This window comes from Petaurus breviceps, unplaced genomic scaffold (genome assembly GCF_028583685.1).
Source record: "Petaurus breviceps papuanus isolate PSGF00001 unplaced genomic scaffold, PetGlider_PUasm1.0 174, whole genome shotgun sequence".
NCBI classification, from domain to species: Eukaryota; Metazoa; Chordata; class Mammalia; order Diprotodontia; family Petauridae; genus Petaurus; species Petaurus breviceps.
Genome location: NW_027185761.1, coordinates 15,546,416 through 15,558,831, shown reverse-complemented (window position 1 = coordinate 15,558,831; position 12,416 = coordinate 15,546,416). Strand labels below are relative to the sequence as shown.

The 12,416-nt window shown below is 50.9% G+C and overlaps 1 long non-coding RNA gene across 3 annotated transcripts; it reads left to right on the top strand.

Annotated features, from left to right (window-relative positions):
* Positions 1–256: 256 nt before the first annotated feature.
* LOC138158393 (uncharacterized) lies at positions 257–4,681 on the top strand. 3 transcript variants are annotated; one of them, XR_011167630.1, is made up of 3 exons: positions 257–406; positions 624–835; positions 3,435–4,681. It is a non-coding gene; the product is annotated as an uncharacterized lncRNA (long non-coding RNA). The 3 variants fall into 3 exon arrangements; XR_011167631.1 differs by adding an exon at positions 1,501–1,534 and having other exon boundaries at positions 257–835; XR_011167629.1 differs by having other exon boundaries at positions 257–835.
* Positions 4,682–12,416: the final 7,735 nt, after the last annotated feature.

Sequence of the window (12,416 nt, the reverse complement as noted above, 5' to 3'; positions counted from 1 at the left end):
TTGTAATTCATATCCTGGGGAGAGAGAACTGGACGGCTTTGTGTGGCAGAGCGGGTCTCGGGACCCGGCTCCTCTAGCCTTCTCAAGGGCTGGGGGAGGAGGGGGAGGGGGAGGGGAAAAGGGGAGGGGGGGGGGCGGCCTCAGGATTGACAGTCCGTAATTGGGTAACTGGAGGCGGCTTCTCCCGGCCGGGCGGCCCCGCCACTGAGACGCCGGGCCCCTGACGTCACCTGATTCGCCAGGAAATGAACTTTTTAATAATCCGAGAAGGAAAAGACCCTCAGCCCTCTCACCCCCTCTGCACCCGGGACCAACCGCCCGGGCTCCCCGGGGCTGGACCGAGCTTGCAAGGACACTTCACCCCCTACCAGGGCCCCAAGGGGCTGGGTTCCCGACCTCTCCCGTGGTAAGGAGGCGGAGGCGCGTGACACCAACATTTGTCCTACTTTCAGCAACTCGGTTTCCCCGCTAGGTTTGTTGGTCTGCCCAGGTAGGGTGAGGGGAGGGAATCTCTGCAAGAAAAGGTGGAAGATGGAGGTGGGGAGCCTGGGCACTAGCGTGGGCCGTAGATTCTTCTCCATCCCGACTCCCTTCTTTAACATATTCCCTCCACTCGCCGATAGCCGCTGGCGGCCTCAGCCCCAGGGGCCTTAGGACCGACGGTCAGCAGTCCTAGGAGAGCGCGGGTGAGTTGGGGACAAGAGCAACCGAGGCGCGCCGCAAGGCCCCAAAGGTGTGGATCCCTAGAAGGAAAGGCAGCCACGCTTACCGGGGTCCGGAGGTGGAATGCAGTGGGAAGAGGAGGGAAGGAAAAGGAAGGACAGAGAAAGGAAAGGTAACAGCATTTCGTGCTTGCTTGCCTCCTCCATTCGCCTCTCCCAAGTCTTCCCCCCCAGAGTTTTTTATCTGGGAGGTAAAGAATGATCCGGAAGGTTGGGAAAAGCAAGAGGAACTCAACCCGAGGCGTCCCCGGGCGTCCCTAGGCTCTTGCTCCGGGAACCGAAAACTGGTCTGAGGCGGAGAAACCAGGCGCCAGTAGGTGGGACACGTTTTCGGGCTGTCTTAGCCTGTGGCCCTCGGGGTCAGAGCCCAAGAGGTCGCGCAGCGGGCGGCCGGAGAAAAAGCTAGGGGGGAGTCGTTTGAAATTATTTTTCTTCTTAGAGTGACGCTGGCGCCTTCTGGGGAACGATTTTGTAGCAAATCCTAATAGCCATGGCTCCAGGGGCCAGTGTTGGGGCTTTTCCCAGAGCTTGCAGCCCTACTTTCCGCAGGTGATAAAAATCGAGCCGTTCAAAAGAGATGGTTTTATCTCTCGTTACTTTTTTTTTTAACTTTATCCCACGAAAGGAGGAAAAGTAGGTACCTGGGATAGAGGTTCTCCACCTCCTGGGCCCAAGGAGAAAATCCCCCCAGAACAGAGAATAGAACAAGACTGTCATGCTTGAAGCCCTCTTGTCTGTAGTCTAGTCTTATCTTCTCCCCTCTCCCTTCATCTCCTAGGCTTCCTCTTTTGCCTGGCTGAAAAATCCTCAAGGTGAGGAAGACTTTCTTGCTTCCCCAGTACTGGGGATGAGGAACTAAAGATTTTCTCCTCCCCCCGCCCCCCCCCCAAAAACCCACCTGAGGTAGAAGAAGGCTTCCAAAGTGTACGGCCTGGTAGGTCCGATGGTTTTACTAGAATGTGACCCAGGCTGGTGAAAAGGGGGTGGGGAGAGGAGAAAGCCAAGTTCTTAGCTACTGATTAGGCTGAGTCAGAAAACAGACAATTATTTTCCCCAAATTCTCAAGTTTATATACTGTTATAATCAATACAATCTACTGTTTCTGTAATCAGAAATCATAATCGTTGTTATAACCAACATCGTAGTCCGAAGTTAAAAACCAAGATTGTTCTCTTCGTTATTATAAATGACACCGGGCACCCTGCTGTCAAATTCAACATAACCTGTTCTTGGTGTCGTTATCACCCTTCCCGAAGCAGCCCTCTCTAGGGGCTCACAAGCAAGGGGGGAGAGAGGGGGATCGAATTTAATTACCCCGCTCAACCGAATGGAAAATAGCCGGCCTTTGGCTGTTTTCGGACCCACAGGCAGTCGGGGAACACGGCTAGTTAAACACTCTTTCCTTCAATGGCTGGCGCCTCTCTACGGGAACCCTGTCCCCACAGCCTGCAATTCGGGCCTCATCCTTCCCCGGGTCTGGGACCGAAGTCTGCCATTGAAGAAAACTAAGCCCTCTTTCTAAATTTATAAAGATTAAGGTTCAAAGAGACCCTTAAGTGTTACCAGAGAGGCAACGGCTTTCCCGCTCAGAAACTTCAACCTGTCTTTCTAAATTGTGACTTACTCCTGCGTTGTATGCGGGTTAGGCTTGGGGGAGGAGGGACTGCTTCCTGAATAAGGTAAACCAAGAGTTCTGCTTTTAAACATCCATAAGGGTGTGTGAGATAGAAATAGACAAGAGAGCTGAAAATCTGACTGGATGTAGGAGTGGTGTTTAGAAATTAAATCTTCCAGGTAGATTCTACAAGGCAGGGGGACTAGCACTTAACATGGACAGGAGAGTCCTCAGAAAGGGCTTTGAGAGATGCCAAGTATCTTTCTTAGCAGAAGTAGAAATGAGCTTACTGGCCCCTTTGGTCAGGAGACTTGCTCTAATTAATGTTTCCTATTTTTTTGGAAGAGAGAAGTGCTTTGAAAGGTGTTTGACATTGGACAGCCCGGGCTGGCTTTGATTTGATTGACAAGGGCGATCACATTCGTTTAAAGGGAAACAGGACTCAAGTAGCAAAGTACTTACTGGGAGGATTAGAGCTCAAAGAGGACATCTGGTATTGAATTTAAAAAACAAAAATATATTTAACAAAGTTACTTGAAGAAACAGGCAATATGGGTAAATAACCGTTGTATATTTTCACTCTCATATGTGGCATGAACCTGAACTCAGATGCCCTTATAAACTCCCAAAGATCCAAGTCTTTCTTTAATTGAAGGTTTTTTACTGACACTTGAGGAAGATTTTAAACTACTATCTTTGCAATCTTAGAGGACCAATAAACTGCCCCCTTCCCACACCAAAAATAAACTATCCCAGATAGTTTCCACCTTAAGAGCCGAAAGCACTCTACTTTGGGAATCCGAAGTACCCAAACGAGGTTTGAATCACCTAGTCTACTCCTGACCTGCTCTGCGTTTGTCACAGTGGCTACCTAGAACGCCCTCCCCCAGCTCAGCCCTGGGTCGGCCCATACAGCGGTCCTGGCCAGCTCAGCTCAGCTCAGCTCCATTCCGGGGAATGAAGATGCATTGTTCAGCTCACAGCCCTGACCACTTTACTCTTTGTTTAAACTTCACTCATCCTGAGGCAGCCCCACTGGGACCATAAGTTTTTCCTCCCTTTGTAACCCTATTCTTCTCGCCTTTTCCTATGGGCAGCTAATTGGTGCTGCAATCAAACCGAGGGGAGAGAGAGAGAGACAGAGAAATGGAGGAAGAAGAAGAGAGAATTTGATTAACCCCTGACAGACCTGGGAGAAGATGATTCTGCATTCACAACGAGGTTTTGGCAGTTCTCACCAGTATCTCCCCGATCTTTTCCCTTCTCTTTTCCCCCCATCGCCACCTCCTGCCCTTCACTGACAGCATGGTTAGTCCCTATACTCACAGCTAGGGTTTCCACGAAAGCCTGAGCCTGCTGGGGGTGCAACAGGAAGGGAGAGGCAAAAGGCATAGGGTGGACAGCGGGCTGCGCAGAGATGTAAAAATCCGCCACGCAGCAGGGCCTCGCAGCTCTCCCGAACTGCAGCTGCCCTCAGCCTCCCAGTCACCCGGGCTCTCCAGGAACAGAAAGAGAAGCTCCTATAAAGCTGGCGTCAGATACATACGTTCTCTTTTTTTCTCTCTTCCGGGTTTATTTCAAGCTGCCCCCTCTCTTCAGTTCAGGAGCGAGCAGGCTCGGTCTTTTCTCCTACCCACCTCACACCCTTTATAACCTGAGAGTTCAGTGATGGATATCCCTGGCCCGGGTTATCCTTCACTGCCACTATCCAAGACCCAAACATTGGGCCATCTCAAACTTTCTCTGCAGCAATTAGGGCAGCCCCAGCCTTCCTTACAGCATGGAGCCAGTTGGCCCCATCCCTTGCAGATGTGCTGTTCTGGGCTGCTTCTTGGAGTTGGGGTTCCCGCCCTTCCCCAAGGCTGTAAGCCCTGGACACCACTAATGGCCACTAATAGGGTTATAAAATGACAGTTCCCTCTCAACCGCAAAGACCCTATTTAAGCTATTTAAAAGGGCCACATAAATCATCTGCAATTCATCCTGTTCAAATCTGGGGTGGGGGGGGCTCTGCAGGTCTGGACTCTGTTAATCCTTTATCCTGGACTTCTCCCCCCAGCCAATTTGGTTGTACTGCCCTCTTCCCCGACTCAATACCTTTCCTTGGCCCAATGGGGGCCCAAGCTTTGAATTCGCTTTGACAACTTGTAAATACATTTCGTTAACCTGCAATTTGTTTGCAATTTGTCAGTCAGGCGAATGTAACAGTGTCCAGCCGTGGAGGCCCGGCCCAGAGGCCTTCTTTTGAGTGTCTCTCTTGCCCTCAGCCCCCTCCTTGACTTTCCGCCCCTGCACCAATAGCCGCTCAGTTCTGCAGCTGCAGGGCCAAGCTAGGCTCCCCAAACTAAGATCCTGGTAGCTTCAGCAGCAGAATATCCTTACTGGTGTAACCTCTTAATTCCGCACTTAAGACAAGGACGTTAATTAAGTCTGGTTTGTAACGATTTCGATTATCCAGAGCCCGATATTGATGCCACCAAAGGCTAGTGCTAACCCCAACCCGACAGACTGGGCCCCTGGTAACAATAGGGACTGGAGCAAATCGCCAGATGTTTCTGGTCACAGGAGAATTCGTTTTTTTTTTTTTCCGATGCAACGAATTCCCAGCTGTTCCGGGAAAATGGAGGCCCCCCCCCCCCCCCCCCCCCCCCCGGCCTTGAGGCCTGAGTGTAGGATCTGCAGCCCCGGATTTCCCAAAGAAGGCTACTTTGGGGGACCCTAAGGCTCATCTCCTCAGAGGCTGAACTGATTATAACACCTCAGCCTTCAGGGTAAATTTACACTCGGCTTGCCAGGGCCTTAGGACCCAGAGCAGTAGTGGGACCTTCGGCTCAGTAGGAGAACCAGCTACCTGTAGGGACTACAGTGTTCTTGTTCCTAGTGGGCCTCTCCAGATGTGCCGCATCTGGGCCCGACCATCGAATATCTCCGGGCTGCCCGGGGCTGGCAGCCGGGTTGGCACAGATGAACAATACTTCTCTAATAAATCCCCCTTAATCAAGACACAAACTTGGGTCACAGTTTTTTCCTCTCTGGCAGTTTCTACCTCAAGTCCTGAGCTGGTCTCATTCTTATTAAAATCTCTCTAAACGGATTCCGGCTCAGGCGCCCGACTGAGAAGGGGGAGACCCAGCTTTTCGCCCCTCCTGTCGCACCCCACAGCAATGAAGAATAAAAGAGAGGGAGGGGGGAAGGAGCCCCCAGAGGCTAGTGGCCTGAAAGGCGCCGCCGGGTGCAGCGGGCAAAGGGAGAAAGGAACGAACGGGGTTAAGTCATGCAAAGCCGAATAAGCCAGCGCACGGGACCCGGGCCCGGCAGGTGCAGGGAGAGCCAGCAACCAGGAGGGCCTAGGCTCCCGAGAACTGCACTGTCGCAGCCACACGAAGGGGGAGGAGGGCTTTGAGTAGAAGATGGGACAAAAGAGGGAGGGGGGCCGGGGGGCAGGCTACTCCAGCGGAGGGAGGCAGGCTGCAGCCACAGATCTGGAGACGGCATCAAGAGAAGGCCCCAGGAGCCTCCACCCGAAAAGGGTCAGAAAGAATAAATAGAGTAAGATTCGCTGGATCCAAATCCTTTATTCAACAAGAAGGGGACAGAGATAGCAGCCCCTGAAAGCTTCCAGACTGGGGCCCGTGTAGTGACGAAGTTACTCTGTACTGGGGTGATTAGAGAAGACCTCAACCGAGGGATTGAATGCAGAATAAGTGTCCCGCACCTATCGGTCCCATCCATTCCAGTCCTCCCTAGCTAAATAACCCGAGGAAAAATTTACTCCCGAGAGGCCCAATCCCCGAATGCCTCTGGTCCTGCCAGCTGCCTCCTTGCGGCCGGCGCGGCCTGAAGGCTGCCCCTCACCCTTTGGTTTCATGTCACTTTATTTTGCCTCTAGCTGGAGGCCTCTTCCCGGCCCCTTACTTTTTTTTGAATTGGAACCACAGGCCGGCCAGGGCCTGGGGGAGCTGTGCTGGGAAAGGACCCACGGGCGAGAATTGTAAATGCCTGCGCAGAAGACGAGGCTGTGCACATCGAGAGTTCCCGGACATCCAACTGCTTATTTATTTAATCGGAATTTAGCATAGCGTTTCAGGAAAAATGACTCCGGGGAGACGGAAATCCTTGCCTTAGCTAAAAACTAGGCCGGATCTTCTTGCCCCCCTCGTTCCACCTCTTCCCACACTTTTGTGGTCCCTGTCCCAGAATTTGGGTGCCGTTTCAGAAATGTGTGGCTCCCCCAACCCTGGCCTTGGGGACCGAAGCCTCCAGTTCCCAAGCTGTCCTCTCTCCTACCCGCCTCTCAGTCCCACCCCGCGCGATCTCAGCTTGGAAGGAACTCGGGCTGCGGGGCTCAGGGGCCCGTAAGAAAACATCGGGCCTGGGGTACAGTGGCCCCTCTCGGCGGCTCCCAGAAACCCTGAAGCTTGCAGCAAACGCCCTGAGCTCCCGAGGCAAACAGCCACCCGCAACCCGCGTCTTCTGCACACCTGTCCTTTAACTAGCGCCACCCCTGAGCCCCCAATGTCCCCAAGGCGCAGTTCTCCGCCTGCGCTCAGAGCCCAGTTGTCCTACCTCTCTCCTGGGCGCTTAGGCTAACGTTGTCCGGAGTCCCCTTTGCAGGTCTTCTCGGCCGAGGCTCAGTTAGCTTCTGCGCCCTCTCCGGGGCCTCCCGGTTGCTCCCCTGGGTCCTTGTCTGCCGCGGCCCGCTCCCAGGAGGCGCTGGGGACAGTACAGAGCGCCGAGGTTGCCGAGATGCTGCGGCGGGTTCCTGGCGGGCTGCTGCACAGAGGGAGGCGCCACCCGGCCAGCAGAGGGGTTGCCAGGGGAGTGTGTTGCAAACTGGCAGAAATGCTCCCGGCTGCTTTTCTCTCAGTCCGTCTCCCCTGGACGGCGCGGCGCGGGAGCCGGCGCGTGTTTATGTACACAATGAGCGCGCCCGGCTCGCCGCCTTCATTTGCATGAGGACGATCTTCCTACAAGCCCGCCGCATTGTCCGCCTCGTGCACCTTTTGTTGTCGGGCTCTGTCACAAGCTACGCGACTTGACTTTCATATTTTAAAATGAATTGATATTATAGCAACAACGGAGGAGGAGAAAGAGAGAGAGAGAGACAGACCCGGTGGGAGAGCCAGAGAGCGAACGAGAGAGAGGCTCCAAGCTCCGAAAAAGGCGAGCTGGACGCTGCTCGCTTGACTTCCCCTTCCCTTGGCTCGCGCCTTCGCTTCTTTCTATTTATTTCAACCCCACTTTGAGGGGGCGGGGAGGGGAATTGGAAGGGGGGGCAGCGGCTCGGTTTCCAATTGCCCTCGGTAACGAATGCCTTCCCAGAATCTGCCCATTCTAGCGGTTGGGCTCTGTCTGCCCTGCTCTCCCCATCAGAGAATCTGTCATATACAGACTTTGTTGGGGATAAAACCCTCTGGACAGGCACAATCTCAGTTAAGTATGCACACACATATAAGCATAGATCCACAATACTCACACGCCCAGTAACACAAGCATACATACACACATCTACTTACACAAATACATACTCATATCATCAAACATAGGGAAGCATGGGTGTGTAAATATGTGTACAAATGCAGTCCCTCCAGTTTCACAGACATTCACACACGCATCAGCATTTACACTCACAAAGACAGCACTCATATTCCCGCACACTCACACTTTCACACAATTCTACACATTGCTACATACACACCTAAATGATAACACAAGCATACACACTCACAAGGTCACACAAAAACCCTTAGACACACTGACACATATACACAGAAAGGGATGCATTGTATCAGTTGATGTAGTCACACCCATAGACTCATGGATATAACTGGAAGGCATGGCGAAACACATTTGTACAGTTTCAGGAAAAACTCACTAGAATCCTTTCTGTGGGCCAACCAGGACAGTACCCACGAGTTTGGAACAAGTAGAAGCAATCTTCTATCACACACAGTCCTAGTTAGCTAAGCCAAGGTCCCTTGCAGTGTGGGGACCCTCACTTTGAGGAGAGGAAGGGAACTATGAGAAAAGTCTACTATTCAGTTAGTGAAAGTTGAGGGTAGGAGTGAGGTTATTTGTCAAAAGTTGTGTTATGCTAGGCAAGTTGTAGACTGTGAAGCTTTGCGTGAGTGTAGGTCAGGGGTGGGGAACCTGCAGCCTCAAGACCATATGTGATCTTCAAGTTCGGCCTTTTGACTGAGTCCAATTTTTACAGAACAAATCCTTTCATTAAGGGGATTTACTCCGAGAAGTTTGGATTAAGTCAAAAGGCTGAACTTGAGGACCTAGAAGGCCACAGGTGGTCTCGAGACCACAGGTTCCCCACCCCTCGTGTAGGGAAAGGTATGAGGATGAAATAGAGAAATCACTTGCCTACTCCTGACCTAGGACCAGAAGTTAAATTAGGCAAGAGAAACCAAGAGTTGTGACTAAATAACCTGTCTAGCTGGGCTGGAGCTTCTAGGAGCAAAGGGGGGCAGAGACCACCTAAGGTGCCCTTCTACTTAAACAGCTAGGTCAGACAGAGATCATTACAAAAATGCACCAGTATGTATACACCAGTATGGACATACACTCCAGAAGTGGGAAAAGGTGGGAGGTTGCTCACTTGTCTATGTTCATTGTGCATACGTTTAATTCTGCTAGTGTGCATGTGAATGTATGTTTGTATCTGTGAATTATGCATATATCACATGCATCTCCTTCCGCTGAATGTAACATAAGCTATGAGGATGTGTCTGTATATATTGTACTTTGTCTCTGTATATCTTATGTTCTGGATGTCCGTATACATGTATCTGCATAACTATGTCTTTGTGTCTGTGTACATATGTTGTATGCCTGTATATATCTTTCTGTGTCTGTATATCCGGGTCTATATAAATATGATGTATACATGTCATGTGTGTGTATAGTGCATGAACGTCCACTCATGAGACCGACAACTCTATAAAAACCCAAGCCCTGGGGAGGAGAAAAGTTGAGCAGAGAAATAATTACCATCATAATGGTGGCTAAAAAAAAATTGTGACCAAAAAGCCTCAGGGAAAATATATTTAAAGGCCCATTTCGCTGGCATTTTCTGTCTGTCTTTGTGATACGGTTGGGGGAGGGGGCGGGTGTTAGATATGCCGCCGATAAAGCTTATCTGCAGCCACCAGCACATTTCCAAAATAACTGCTTTAATTAGTCTTTAGGACCCGGGACTTCGGGCCCCTGAAGCGGAGGGACTAAATTCGGCTGGACTGGGGATGGGAACCTCGAGGCTCATTCCTTGCCCGGTCTGGCCCAGCTGGCCAGAACCAGGGTGTGGAAGTGGGGGGAGGTAGGAATCTGAGCGGTCTTTCTCCCCAGTAGGGCTCCTTGCCTCAAGTTGAGACAGATTCACAGATTCAAGGGACCTCAAAGATTATCTGATTCAACCCTTTCGTTTTACAGATGAGCAAACTAAGGCCCAGAACGGAAGAGGAGTGCTGGAGGCTTTCTGATTTGAATTCTCGCTTTATTTACTCTTAACATTATGATTATATAACATTATAACATTCTTCCCTCTTAATAGAGAAGCCTTCGTCTTGCCCAGCAGACTGAGTCTTGGAGACCTCGCAGAGAGAGGTTCCGTTAATTTCTCCGAGTTTGAGAGGGGCGTGGGGGAGAAAAAAGATTTTAAAAATCAGGTGAGCTCAGATCCTGTCCAGGGCCTGAGAGCTCGGGGCTCATAGATTAAAGGGGAAGCGGGGATAGGAAGTTGCCAGATCTGCGTAGGGACTGCCCCGTACCCTCCTCCTCTCTCAGGCCATGCGCCTCATTTTCCAGGAGGGTGCCTGAGAGAGCCAAGGTCTGGGTTGAAGGGAAGGCGGGTGTGCCGGGAGGAGCAAGATCTCGGCGTCGAATTCCTAGGAAAGATACGTCGGAGATTCAAAGAAAGACGGGCCTAGTGGCTCTTTACCTCCGCCCCTACCCCGTAGAAGAGGCGAGATGGACATTCATGTGGCCTTGGGGTGTTTCTTTCGCCCCAACACTTCTTTAGTGTGGGCTTAATTTAAAAAAAAGGAAGAGAAACGCCAAAGAGAAACAGAGAGCGACTCATAAAGAGAACGGGACAGAAAAACTGACAAAGACAGGCAGACAGGCAAAGCATACGTTGGTAGACAGAACAGAAAAGAGGGCAGAAATTGAAAAAGCGAATTAACCGGAACAGAGAGACATTGGCAGAGACAGACAAGGAGACGGAAAGAGAGACAGAAACCCAGAGACTGAATCAGAGAAACCTAGAGACGGGGAGAGACAGAGACCCAGAGACAGAGAAAGGGGGGGCGGGTCCGCCTGGGCGCCTACAGAGGTTCTCCTTATTGCGGCTATCCGGGGGTAATTTTTCATCTCGGCCGGCTAATCTTTGTTCCCGGCGAAGATAATGAATAGCCAATCGTTATCTGCCCGGCTCCTGGAGGCTGCAGGAGAATGGGGTTGAACAGGGTTGGAAATTGTTTCCAAAGTGCTGCTGAATAAATGGTGTTCCTTATCTCTGGCTTCCAGATTATCAGAACCCTTTCAAAACTCACACAACAAATACGGCCACTGCATCGAATGCATCATTTACTAGTGCAGATCCTCGCGTCTGATGGGCAGATAGGCAAAATCTATGTAGGTCTCGCCTAACTTAGCATGCAAGCTCGCGATTGAGCCACGGCAGGGATGGGCGATCGAGAGAGCGAACCGGGGAGTGGATGGGGGTGGGAGGTGGGGGTGGGGGGAAGCTGGTGTGCATACTGCTTGCCGGGGTTGGGGTAAACACGGATGTGGTGTATTTATTTGGGAGTGTGTCCTAGGTAAAGTGTGCGATCGGGGTACACCTTCTTTGAGTGTGAGAGATGTTACTGTGTTGTGAAGTTGTGGAATTATGTGTGATAGAGGAGAAGGAGCTCAAGCCAGAGTCTTCTCACTTGGTTTGACAAGGGTGCAAAGTACACAGTCCCCGGAAAAGAAAGGGTGACTGATGAGAGAGAGAGAGAGAGAGAGAGAGAGAGAGAGAGAGAGAGAGAGAGAGAGAGAGAGAGAGAGAGAGAGAGATCAAACTGAGACGAGTCAGAAAGGCTAAGGTAGAGGTAGGAAACAGAGGTAGAGAGAGACATGTTGGGTCATAGACTTGTGTGTCATAAGGATGTATATGATGACAGAGGGACAGAGGGGAAAGTGTGACACCAGAAGTTTGTATTTTTATATAATAAAGGGAGTGTGTTGATTAGGGAAAGGGTGTGTGACACAGGGATGGGACATGTGATAGGGATGTGTGTGTGTGTGTGTTCCTATGTGGAATACAGGAAGAGTGTGTGGGTGGATGACCAGGAAGGGTGTGTGCCTACGTGGCAATAAGAGGGTTACATTTTGTCTATATGTAACACCGGAAGAAATATTGGGGGGTAACTTAAGAAGGGGTGTGTGAGAGACAAGTGGGCATGGCTAAGGTGTTTGAGGTGACATAAGGAGGGTGGGTGTAAAACTGAGAAGAGTGGGTATGTATAGTGACATAGAAGGGGTGTGTATCTAGTTGTGACACAAGGAGGCGCCTGCCAGGTATATTTCCTTTTGTGAAAGCAGGAATTGTTTTTACCTCTCTTTGTATTCCTAATTTTAAAAACAGTGCTTGGCACATAGAAGGTATTTAATAAATGCCTTTTGCCTGTGAACTAAGAGAAGGCAACCCCAAAATATCTTGACAGTATACCCTCTCCCTTATACCCAATCTCTACCCAATGTCCCGAGTGATCAGGTCAATGGGCAGAGTTTTGTGTGACTGTATTGGGCAAAAAACATAATAGGGAGAGGGTACTAGGAAAGTCAGACCACCCCCTCATTTTGAGACAGTTTCACTAAGGGCATAAACTCTCTCTAGGGGTGACCCTGTCCCCCCTTTGGGAGCCTACAATCCATCATCTTTCACTCTGAGGAAGAATAGGAGTGGGTTGCCTATCTGGGCATGGGGTGGGAGTATAGGGTGGTAGAGGAGGTTTAGGGTGCCTAAGGACAGAGATTCCAGGAGCTAAAAGGGTAAAATGGCTTGGTCTGAAGTGGGGTTTGGGGCA